The sequence below is a fragment of the Ylistrum balloti genome, unplaced genomic scaffold (assembly GCF_031769215.1).
Source record: "Ylistrum balloti isolate Yb309-2 unplaced genomic scaffold, AGI_CSIRO_Ybal_v1 Utg371134, whole genome shotgun sequence".
In the NCBI taxonomy this organism is placed as follows: Eukaryota; Metazoa; Mollusca; class Bivalvia; order Pectinida; family Pectinidae; genus Ylistrum; species Ylistrum balloti.
The window spans coordinates 459253-471873 of record NW_026782622.1 but is presented as its reverse complement, the minus strand read 5'-3'; the positions used below and the strand labels follow the sequence as shown (position 1 = coordinate 471873).

General features: G+C 37.2%; 1 protein-coding gene across 2 annotated transcripts in view; it reads left to right on the top strand.

Annotated features, from left to right (window-relative positions):
• Positions 1-12621, top strand: part of LOC132560999 (heparan sulfate glucosamine 3-O-sulfotransferase 1-like) — a 46589-nt gene that overhangs the window by 15801 nt on the left and 18167 nt on the right. Inside the window, exon 1 of one of the 2 annotated variants that reach the window (XM_060225715.1) lies at positions 1854-1876. The exons of the other annotated variant lie outside the window; for it this stretch is intronic. The gene's annotated coding sequence lies outside the window, so the exon portion shown is untranslated. Of the gene's footprint in view, positions 1-1853; positions 1877-12621 lie in introns of those variants that run through there. 2 annotated transcript variants of the gene reach the window in all.

Genomic DNA, 12621 nt, shown 5'->3' with positions numbered 1-12621 from the left:
ACACTGCCCTTCAAAATATTCACACACAAGTTGTCACTCGATCACACTACAAGCGCAGGATTCAATATACACTGAAAATATTAACTTTGCAAGCAGAGTATATTTCGTTATAAATTTAACAGGCTAGACTAACAGATCGATCGGATCTCATCTAAGCAAACAAGACAATTTCATTCACTGCTGTCAAAATGCATAAAGCGCCGATCAATATGGTTTTACTTAAGTAAATTTTGGTTTCCACTTTAAATGTCAATTGTAAGTTTCATGAGAATTTCCGATACCGTTTCGAGTTTCACGGATTCTTTAACAACCATTGCGATTTGTACAAGAATCATGGTATTCTTTGTGCCTTTCAGAAATTAGTAAACGGGAAATTTATTGCTTAGTTATAACGCTCGTGGAGATAACGCATGCTAGTTTTTTTTTTTTTGTTTTTGTTTTTGAAGATTTCGTTTAATAATACATATCAAGGCCAACATCATCAAATCATTCGCAATCTTTCAGTTATCAATCCCCACTGTTAACAGAAAATTTAATAGGGATTCTGTGGTAGTCTAATTTCTACAGAGTATCGACCTGACAGTCAATCAGTATAAAGAAAAAAAGGCATTTAAAAGGACAAAAAAGTAATTAATTTCCCTTCAAAATAACAATATATGAGAAGGCGGGAGTCTCCCTCTTGCCTGCCTGCCTCGCCAAGGGGGAGGGGTACCGGGTTGTATTTATGCTTTAGTTATGCAGATGTGTTTGAGAGAAGACTCATGACTCATGAAATATCGTGAAGAATGTTTTGTTGTTTGCAGGGGGAAGAAAAAAAAAAGCTAGGTCGATTGTAGAAAAAACGTCTATCTCACGCCCTATAGTCACGGGAGCAAAATCCTTGTCAGTAACATGCCTTAAACAAAAGGAATGAAGTTCGCCCCAGACTTGCCGATTCGAGACCTGATTACCGTTATGCGCGGTACATACATGAGAATTTTGGGGACACGTTTCCTCTGATTTTTCTTTCGCACACTGGCATGCATTATTGATAGTCACTACTATCTCTGTGTTCAAGCTGTTAAGGCTGACTGCCGGAGCAGAACGTGTACACACAAAGCTCCCCACAGCCGACTACACACGGATATATCAAAGGTAAGGTTAGCGGTATGTGTCCTATGATTTAGATATTATATATATAGAATATATAGTTAGCACCTGGGACTAGTATGTCAGTTAGTGGTGTTGGCAGCATACCTGTTTGATTCGCACCTGTTTAAAAGTATCTGTTTTGGATAACACAGCCCCGGCCTTGTGGAAATATAAATAGCCGATCTCTGTCGCGGTGGGACAAGTGTCACTAATGTGTGTATCTCGGGAGACCTGGTGATGATTTGAGAGCACCGAATCAGGAAAGTGGTGTCGACTCTCACCTGTATGGGGTGACGTGTGTATTCTCCCTTTCCCTGAGATGATTTAGCTGTGTGTATGTGACATTATGGTCTTCGTGAACATACACGTAGTGAGGACCACTCGAGGGATATACGTTTTTGTCCTGTGTGGAGGGTACACCCGCGCGAACGATCTACGATCAGAGGGAAGCAGACCTCACCTGTATCTGACCGTTAACAAGGCTTTATTTGAGGAAAATAAACACGCCGTTGTCAGTTAGGGAGAACTTACGAGTCTGGCCCTGTGCGCCTGTCCACAACCACCAATCGCTTCTCCTTTCTGGAGGAAACATCTCACCTGCCAGTGTCACTCTGTGAGGGCTAACTCTGTGTGTTGTAGCCTGGTACTTCGTGCCACGAACTTTAACACTTCAGACTGTACATGTGTTTGTTGATTCGTGATTATAATGGATCTGAAAAACGTCTTCTGTGATATTTTACTGCAGGTAGGTTGAATATCTGTCACTTCTAATAGAGGTAGACTGAATATCTCTCACTTTTACTACAGGTAGACTGAATATCTGTCACTTTTACTACAGTTAGACTGAATATCTGTCACTTTTACTACAGTTAGACTGAATATCTGTCACTTTTACTACAGGTAGGCTGAATATCTGTCACTTTTACTACAGTTAGACTGAATATCTGTCCTTTTTATCATAACTATGGGAAGGCTGAATATCTTTCACTTTTACTACAGGTAGACTGAATATCTGTCACTTCTAATAGAGGTAGGCTGAATATCTGTCTTTTTTATGATAACTACAGATAGGCTGAATATCTGTCACTTTTACTACAGGTAGACTGAATATCTGTCACTTTAATCATAACTACAGGTAGACTGAATATCTGTTACTTTTACTACAGGTAGACTGAATATCTGTTACTTTTACTACAGGTAGACTGAATATCTGTCACTTTTACTACAGGTAGACTGAATATCTGTCACTTTAATCATAACTACAGGTAGACTGAATATCTGTTACTTTTACTACAGGTAGACTGAATATCTGTTTTTCATAACTACAGGTAGACTGAATATCTGTTACTTTTACTACAGGTAGACTGAATATCTGTCACTTTTAACTACAGGTAGACTGAATATCTGTCACTTTAATCATAACTACAGGTAGACTGAATATCTGTTACTTTTACTACAGGTAGACTGAATATCTGTCACTTTTACTACAGGTAGACTGAATATCTGTCACTTTAATCATAACTACAGGTAGACTGAATATCTGTTACTTTTACTACAGGTAGGCTGACGAATTTTCTTTTAGAACAATTTTCCAGGACAACTATTTATTTTTAACTGTATTTGTTATTGGTGTATAATGTTTATGCATGTCTACAGCCAGGTAGTGTGGTGGATCGTCTACACGATCTGGAGAAGTTTTTAGATCTATGACCGGTTTGAATAAACGTCTTACGTCGTAAATATTCATGATGAAAATAGTGCATATAATTTAGGTTTTCTGCAGGTAAAAATCTGATAAACGTAACCAAGAAATGTCTTATTAAACATAGTCAACATGATCTTTAAAACACGCGCTAGATTTTGTCTATATCATAAATCATCTTAAATCAACAGTATACATTTCGAGCGAAACGTATTTCAACCGTATATATTTCAGGTATCAGATCGATTGAATTGTCAAAGACTGTTTGTCATGTCGCAATATCTTACATTTCTTCAGAAGTGGAATACTAAAGATTTTTTTTGACAGATAAACACATGCCCTGTGTGTAATGAACTACTATCCTATTAACGGGAAGCAATTACTTCATATTAAACAAAACAGTACATTTATGCTAGGGAATGAGAGATCATATTGTCAACGTTGTGAACTGGCTACGCCAAGAAGGTAGCCAATGTTGTATCGTTTTGATATCACGTAGAAAGTGGTGATATAAACGCGATCAATGGTAACAAATATCGGTCGCCTTAGATAAGACACTGAGTGGGTAGTTTAAATGCCCTGGGGTTTCTACACGTGACAAGTCAATAGTCACTTTATCTCATAACAGCTACTTAAACAGGTCATTCGATTTTTTTACCTTAACATGGTAAACGGTTTTGTACCTGTGGATAATTATCTTTCATACTGTATCTTTAGTCATGTATGAGTTTTGTCAAAATTTGATGAAGTATTTGCTTAATTAGCACGTGGAACATTTCTCCTGAAAAATACTCATTATGTTTCGCTCCTGCTGTGCTTACAACACCATGAATGAGTGACACTTGAAAAGAGTATCCATTGAAGTCTGTATATGGCTGTACAGTATCTTACGCTAAATGTGTGCTATACACTGGAGTGCACGGTATAATAAAACTTAGTTGCTGGGATTCCTACCCAAATTATACATGTTAATACTAAACTGATTTGAATACAGCCGCGGTCAAGAATATGACTTTCTGGTAGAATTGTCCTGTATTGCAAATTGGCGATATTTATTGAATTACAGGATTAATGCTATCATATATCGTCTATCTGTTCTATAACATTGGGCCGATGATGCCTTACAATAACTTTCTTAATTCCCTAACTCTCACTGACGAGTCCTAGAAGGACTAAATAACTGTATTATATAGCTTAATTCTTTGACGATTGTTGGGTATAGAGAGGTTGTATTCGTATGTGTCTTGTGTAAACCAAGGAACAGAGATCCGCTTATTAAACGTGAATCGTAGATTCAAATAGGGTCATTGTGGGCCATTTGATAAAATTATTTCTCAGCAGAGCATGTCAGAGAAAGACAAATCCTTCTTGGATATAAAAAATCGAACTTGGCATGTTCCCCCTTCTCAAGAATACTAGAGTGTGTTTTAGGTGTTAAAAGTCAAGGCATTGCAGCACGTGCTCGACGTGATATAGAGAAAACTGATTGTACTTCAACTCTACATGCTGGATAACACTTGTAACTAAAACTTGGAAGACAACAGAAAGCACAGATAGTCACACTGAGATATTGAAATGAAACTGGGACACTTAAGCTGTCCTTCGTTCTTTGATGTCCTGACTTCTTGTCCACGATCAAGCCGTAAATCATGGGTTTGTTGTCCGCGAAAACTCTTCAATTACTGACTTTAAGTATTCCCAGCTGATTTATATTTCAAACCATACCAAATATTTGTCCAGTTTTTATAAAGTTTCAAAATATCTAGTTTGTTTGATAGACATGGATGTTCGCTCTGTAAACATAGGAGACAGTTGCACACCTGGGGTAACAGATCGAATTACAGGTATTGATTTCTTTATTCGTGTACATGCAAATAGATCGTAAATCACATTTATTGACAGGTTAATTGGCCAGAGGTCCAGGTAGTCTGGTGTACCATGTTGTCACAGAGCACGCTAACGCTCTATATCACCATATCACAGCAACTCAACTTAAATGTCGGAAAGCCTTTCATTTTCTCCATAGATTTGAAGAAACGATTTATTTTAAACAGAACACCAACGATTGCCAAAGAATCAGCAATTTCATTACGACGTGTTAGACGTTTTTACAATGACTAGATAATTTCTCTTGCAACGTACTCCACACTTGGTACATGCCATCCGAGGTCCATGTCCTCCCGTATTAGGTCATTTATCCGACATGGTGTCTCTACAGATACCTGTCGTGAATCTTAGCGCGAGACACTTTCACGATCCCCGATGACTCGTGGGAATCAAATGTCAAGGATAGGTGAGCCTACCTGAGCTGTTCGGTCTTTGATATCCTATCCCTCGGCGGTCGTGTAGTTCTATTGACTCTCATTCTTTGGCACTCCATTCTGATTTTAATGCACTGTTCTCGATTTAGAACTAGATGTGATTTTTTTTCTTTCAAATACTGGCATGTCGTAAATACGGACCATATTTCAAACAAGTACTCTGACGGTTCGTGTACAAAGGTAATAGAATTCAATGTTGTTTTGACTTAACATTGAGTTTACACATTTAGTCGTCCAAAACAGTATTAAACGTTCACTACTGTCCGTGATATCCGGCTCTATACTACCATTAGGATTACCTCAGAGGAAAGCGTCTTCTTGATTGATGGATGTCGCTGTTGTTCACGTAAAGGACTTGCATTAAAATCTGGGTACCTGAAGCGCTTTATCTGTTTAAATATCTAGCGGAGCTTTCTTCACTCAAGTGTTGTATGACTTTCTGCTTGATAGAAGTACTTGGAGATATCAGTGGGTGTTGCGACAGCGTTGTTTTAACAGGGAGTTCCATTTGTTGGCATAATTTGCGGATTTATTGCTTGCTGCAAAGGAGAGCGATTTTAGAATTTATATCTAGTTTTTTTTAACATTGAATTTAATTGATTAAAGTATATAATTTGTATTGTACTATATTTGCATGCCAAAATAATTCCGTTGAGAGGATAATGTCGGTCACGACATTGAAATACTTGTATAAAGATATACCATGTATGCAATAGGTATGTTGCAATTAACTTTAAAAGTAATAAAACTTGACGTTTGCAGCACTGGTAAAGCGGAATAGCAATCTTCTCTTCTTAGATAGCTGTTTTCATATTCAAAGTCACCCACGATGTCAAATAAGACATCTGTGGAATTGTCGTCGTCCAAAATTTGAAGTTGTTGCGTTAAACATACACAATCTTTCAATTATAGTGTTGTGTTTCGTAACGTATATAATTAACTTCATTTATTTAGTAACGGCGACGTATATATGTGTTGTAAAGACTTTTAAGTTTGTGTAATCGTCTGTAACACCAGGGCATTGTACAACATACGTTACTCGTGTAAACTACCTGTTAAAACCAGGATACCTTAAGAAACATGTACTGAAAGCCCTTGGGAAATATCTTTGTTTTCCTATTTCTGGTCGACATGTCACAGATAAAACCTTCACGATAATCATGGCCTATATCTAGAATATATATTCAATGACAAACAACCCACAAACCGATCCAATTAAATATTTTACCCATGAATAAGTGGGACGGACAGTGCAATGTCGAGGTCTGTTAATATTTCTTTGTTGTCGTTTTAAAAGAATGGTATTCTAAAGGAATGTAAAACTAACTGTTATCATTTGTAGATTTTGGTATTGTGTTGATATTAACGCGATTGGAATGTTTTTTACGGACCGAAATTGAATAATTTTGTTTTAAGAATTAACAATCATCAATTTAACCTTTTGCGACGTCTTTGAGAGAAGAAGCCTCCCCGTTATTACATCTACATTCTATTCTTACCCGCTGGATTCAGCCGTTAAGGTTGTTTCCAGCCTCCAGGAATTCAGAATTTCATAGTAAGTGGAAATAGTATTTAACCGTCAGCTGTTTACTTGAGTTGGTTTGCATATAATGAAGCGTATTTAGAATATCTGTTTATGTGTTAATGCATGGTCAACCTTTTCGTTTCAATCTGACGGTGATAACGTTAAAAATTGGTGGAAATATTGAAATAATGGTGTCCGATTCTATCCTCAGATTGGGCCTTATGTACATGATATTTGATAACAGATGATGTCATTGTTTACTTACAATGGAAGTCCCTCAAGTGGTGTTTTGAGTGTAGTGATATTTTGTCCCGCTCGCTCTTGTATAGCGAACTTCTTTGTATAGGATGTTTAAACTGTATGGTCATGTAGAGGAGGGTGTTTATATGCCAGCTCATTCTCGGTCAAAGTGACCCATCCGTCAACCCCAGAAAAGACAGGAAATTCTAGATAGTAATTTCTCTACTCGTCACATGAAGTAGAAAGTTACTATATAGACAGTTTTATATGAATATATAAAGTGACAATGACTGAGTGGTCGCGGTGCTGTATGTGTCAGGGTGAATACCCAAAGTGCTAGTCCTGCCGACAAGTCTTACACGCAAGGCGTTCTGTTACATTCAACAATGGCCTGTTTGGTCGCTAAACATCCGTTCGGACCAATATTGATCCAGATTACACAGAACTAACATCTGTAGCTTAACATTGACTGTGTTGACTTAACGTGAATCCCACGAGGTTATTGGCAAATAACATTGCATTGACTCTTGGAGGAAATTGTTTTTATATTAAAAGTTGATCTGATTGTAGATGACTATCATGTCCATTCTTTCGGGGTGAATTTTCGTCGTCAAAAAAGGCACGATGAAATGAAGACTGTACCAAATGCTGATACGGTCACATAGGAGCAATCTTTGTGTTACAGTTAACCATCGGATTACATGGTACTAAACGGGCCTTTCCTTTTGGCAGTTTCAGCGGAAAAGCCAGAATAAAAGCAAGAAATACCAGAATAGCGGAACCAATTCGACAGAGTCAATATGTTCCATTTCCTTACGGTTCGTTGATCCGTTATGTAAACCAGCAAGCTAGCTCCCAACGAGGAATGGGTGCTCGTGCACCAGCACACAATTAAAACACCCCAAATCTAAAACAAATAACCACTGTCATATACCAATAGCGAGAAGAACACGGGTATTACATTATTTTTCTTCAACATAATCCTGATTTCTTCTTTTTTAAGGTTTTCACAAACCGGAAAATCTAATAAAATGTTAATCTAACCAAGCAAAAGGTTCATTATCAAAGGTAATTCTCGTCTGATTTATTTCTCGCTTGTCATATTCGCATTGCGATTCAGCGCTTGTTGATTCAAGCTCTACGTCAAGCCGTTTTTCCTCGAGATAATTAGGAATTTCTAGTAATCTTTGGAACGAATTTATGTCTAGCTAAGGAAATCAATATTCAGAATTTACTTTGGATCTTGAACATTAATAAGGTATTTCTGGTTTTCATTTGTGGCATTGTCTTTGTGTTTCCCACGATCATAGTCATCAGATGTATAAGCAGGACGAGATAATCCATCAACCAGTATGGACAAAGATCGCACCACTACCCTTTATGATATCTAACAACCCAGAAAACGTCTGACGACATTGCTTCTGACGTTGGTGTTTGGTTCAGAATTTGGTACAATGTTTGCTCTTGTATGTCATGTTATATTTTCAAATATGGTGTCAGTATTTGGGGAAATTGCTTTTGTTCTAAATATTTATTACGTATTCGGTTAAACTGTTTTATTGTTCAAGTATCATTTGCGTTTTATACAAGGAAGATACTATCATCGGTTAATGGACTATTATCGGTTAATAACATGTTTTTTCATTCAAAATAGTATGTGCCTAACACGCGTACTATATAAAAGACATATTAACATTTTAAACAATCAATTGTATCTACCAAGGTTCAAAGGATTGTACAAGGACACGAGTGAATAGGTGTGACTTTAGGTATTACAAGAAGAATTCGAGATATATTTCGAACATACTTAAAATATTGAACTAAGGAAGAGATGACTATGTCCAGTCATGAAAAAGAGAACATTTTAAAATGAAATGACGGTTATCGGTCTTTGCTGTTTATTTTTTAATGGTTGTCGTCTTTCTCGTGCTTGAAGTTGTCAGACACCAAGCAAAACCACTTATCGAGAATGTAATATAACGCTTACCATGTGACAACTCTTCTCGCCTGTCGGGAACAGATTTAATCTTGCTACTGATGGGATTGCAAAACAACGTGGAAGAAGAGAGGGGACGAGATACTACAGATAGGGATACTGTCAATATCCTCTCCATTTTACTTAGTTACCCACACAAGTGAAATCAATCTCGAGACTGCGTTTCGTTCAATTCATTCCGCAATTTGTTACTCCCGAGGTGCCTTTCATCTCCTCCGTCTGTTACTTTAGCAGTTAACAAATGCGACCTCTCAATATACGACATTAAAAAAACAAATGAAGCGGACCGATTCACTTTCTATAAAACTCAATCGACGAAAATATCTACAAATCGATGAAAAAGTTTTGTTCGTGTCGGTGAGCTCGAAAAATTAATTATCTGAGAAAATCTATACAAGATAGACAGAGTATATATATCCTTGTATTTTCACTTTGTGGACTTCGAATGTGGCGTACAAGGTTCAGTTCACACTCGGAATAATCTGATGTATTCTTGTGTTGTCATACTTCCTTCTATATTAGTCAGTAACAGGAGTATATTTCCGAATGTTTTAGAATGAAGTAAACCAACCACATTGTATTTTTCAATGTATATGCATGGATAAGGGGCTTGTTCAGGGATATACTGTTTGGTATTTTTTAATCCGGTTGTAAATGAACTGTATTTCCTACGTGAAGAGTTATATAAGACATCTAGATGAAATGTGACAGTATATACTGATAATAAACAAAGACAGATTTATCCATTTGCTGTTGCAGTTGCCTCACCTCCTACTTTCGGTATGATTTAACAACCTAATATTGAACGTACCGCTGTTCCAATAATCGGTTTTTAAAAAGTTTTATATGAAATGTTAGATGCACAAGGTCAAACTATGGAAGTGTAGTTTTCCCAGCAGTAACGTTTGGTAATTATTCCTTAACTAAACTGGGGGAATTTGGAGCTATGATGATTTATCACGGCCGAAGTCCCCCAGCAAAGCACTACAACCGGTGACATTATGCTGGCAACAGACAAACCAGTTATTATTCTCCCTTAATGATGAACATTAAGCATTTTAAAGACATTTTCATGTCTCGACAAGGGACAGGCCTTACTTACTTGGGGCAAACGCTAAACTTAAGTTCAAAAGTGAGACATTGTAAAATAAAAACATAAGGAAAAATAGTTATTTAGACAAATTTTGTCACCACTTACGAAACATGTAATGGGGTCATCAGGTATAAATCTCATTCAAGAACGTTACACCAACAATGCAACAGGAAACATTTGCTCCTCCGCAACTCCTGGTTCTGTATTCATGAAAACATGAACATGATCATTTTACAGGTCTTTGCGAAATTCCCCCAAATCATCGGAAAAACAGTCATTCAGATATTACATTTATTGCCTAATTTTTTGAGCCCGAGTATCAAATACGTATTTGAGCTGAAGTACTAGTTCATGAATACGGGTCCAGATATTTTTTCCTTGAATGTTGCTGAATGAATTTTTCAATGTTTCATTCGATAATATTTGTCTTCGTTTCGTCGGTTCGAGGAGGTAAGTGTTGACATGTCGATATTACATTTACCTGTATAAATAATTTCCAGCCTATTGTTTTAAAGTGGTTCTGTTCAGTTATATGTTGAAGTTATTATTGTGTTTAGAAATCTGAAGGCGTGACATCTCCATGAAACATGTCCTTTAAATTTATTCTGTTAAGGTGTGAATACGATAGCTTACCTTTATCAGTGGTATTTTGATGAAGATATTGTTACTGTACAGGTGTTGTAAGCGTAGGTATAAACACAAAACTAGATAGTCATTCTGCTTTTATTACACGTTGAAACACAAAAGATACCGGGGGTATCGCTTGTCTCATTTGACCCATGTGTGGAAATGTTCACAAAAAGGTAACCAGGCGTATTTCACAGATTCAAATAGCGTCTTATTATGTCAAGATGTGAAGGCGTCGATGTTGCACTTTTTGCCGATAAAATTATTTTTAGACGTTAAATAGTCACACAAAAAAAGTATTTTATCACTTTGCACGGATGATATTTAAGTTCTGAAATACTAAACGCAGGAGTGTTTTTGCTTTAGTAGTTAAAAACTCAAGCCTATATTGGTCGACACGTTAGAGAACGAGCAGGACCAGACGGTTCGGCTCATGTGGCGTTAAAGACAGCATTATGAAATAGTAATAAATAGACATGTTAAGTACATAAAAAAGGATATACAAAGAAAAATAATCGTTTTACCAAATGACTATTGACATTTAAAACCATAAATCAGAACATATTTTCAGCAATAAACAGTCTTTTTGACAAATGTTCAATCATTCCGACAGTTTTACTTAAATAATCAATCCAAATTTGTTTAAGCCGCACCTTAATGCTCGTCTGAAAAATAGTGTAATATATGTCAATAACAAGACGAATGAAACGGGTGATTTTGACAGGCTGTCGCTTAACAGGAAAACGAAAGTGCGAGACTATAAAAAAAGGTGATTCTGCTCACAAGGAATTTCTAAAATGCCCCATTATTGCCTGTTTGTACTTGTACGCAAACGAAACGAGTTAATTTACTTGCATGTCCACGGCATATTAATATAGAGACGAACAGAACATGTTTATGTCATCTGTCGACCACCTTTGTGATCTATCTTATATTCGTTACCAAGGGACAATCCTATCCATTTTTCACATGTACATGGTGTAATGGTTTTGGTTTTATACTGTTTTACGTCCTATCAGCAACTATGGTCATCTAAAGGCAGGCTTCTAGTGTATGCGACGTGAAAGCCTGTGTTAAGTGATTGTGTTTTTTGGAGGCTGCTATATATCCCTGTATGTCTCCTAGCGTAGTGTGGAACAGAAACAGACTATCTGTGCAACCACTCCAGATTATACTAAGGCCCACAGTAGGACATGTAACCCTCATCATACAGACAACAGGTAATCAGGCGTAGCTGGTAATCACATCAACCATTGTTACAACCCCGTTTTGTCTTGATCTTTAGACAGAACCCAATGACTTCATCATATGGTAAATGGTCATAGACAGTGCAGTGTCAAGGGAGAAATTAGGAAGAGGAAAGATCTCAACAAAAGAGAGAAAATAGTAAGATTCCTATTATAGTCACCTCATATGATCAGGCAGTGAGGGCGGCAGGTACAACTCTTACATCTTACTTGATTGATGTAAACGAAACCGGTCGTTCTTCACAATAGTAAAATATACATGGACTGCTATCATAAACCTATCTGAGACTAATCAGGCAATCCGGAAGATCATTATAGACGTTACTGTACCGCCCGCGTTTATTTTATGTGTAACCATCTTTAACTGCCCGCTGTTTTCTTCTGTCCACTTTACATGTGCACAATTCACTAAAGGTGGCGTTCTAGACACCAGAACATCTATTATTCATTCTCACGAAGAGGCTATCAATTCGTCTCAATTTCACATCCTAAAAAGTGATGGGATCAGTTTGACGGGTATTTTCAGTCCACACATGCCACCAGAAGCTGGTGGTGGAGGCTTTAGGGATATATCGTTAGAACAGTCATGGTATTTACTCGGATCACCTCGGTGTCGACTCAGTAGAGAGTGGTAACAGAATTCCCATTTGTAGCATAAATGAAATCACAAAAGCAATCTACATGCCTGTATATTTTCAATTGTTTCCGCTGGCACTGACTCTCTGCCGTCACATAGGAT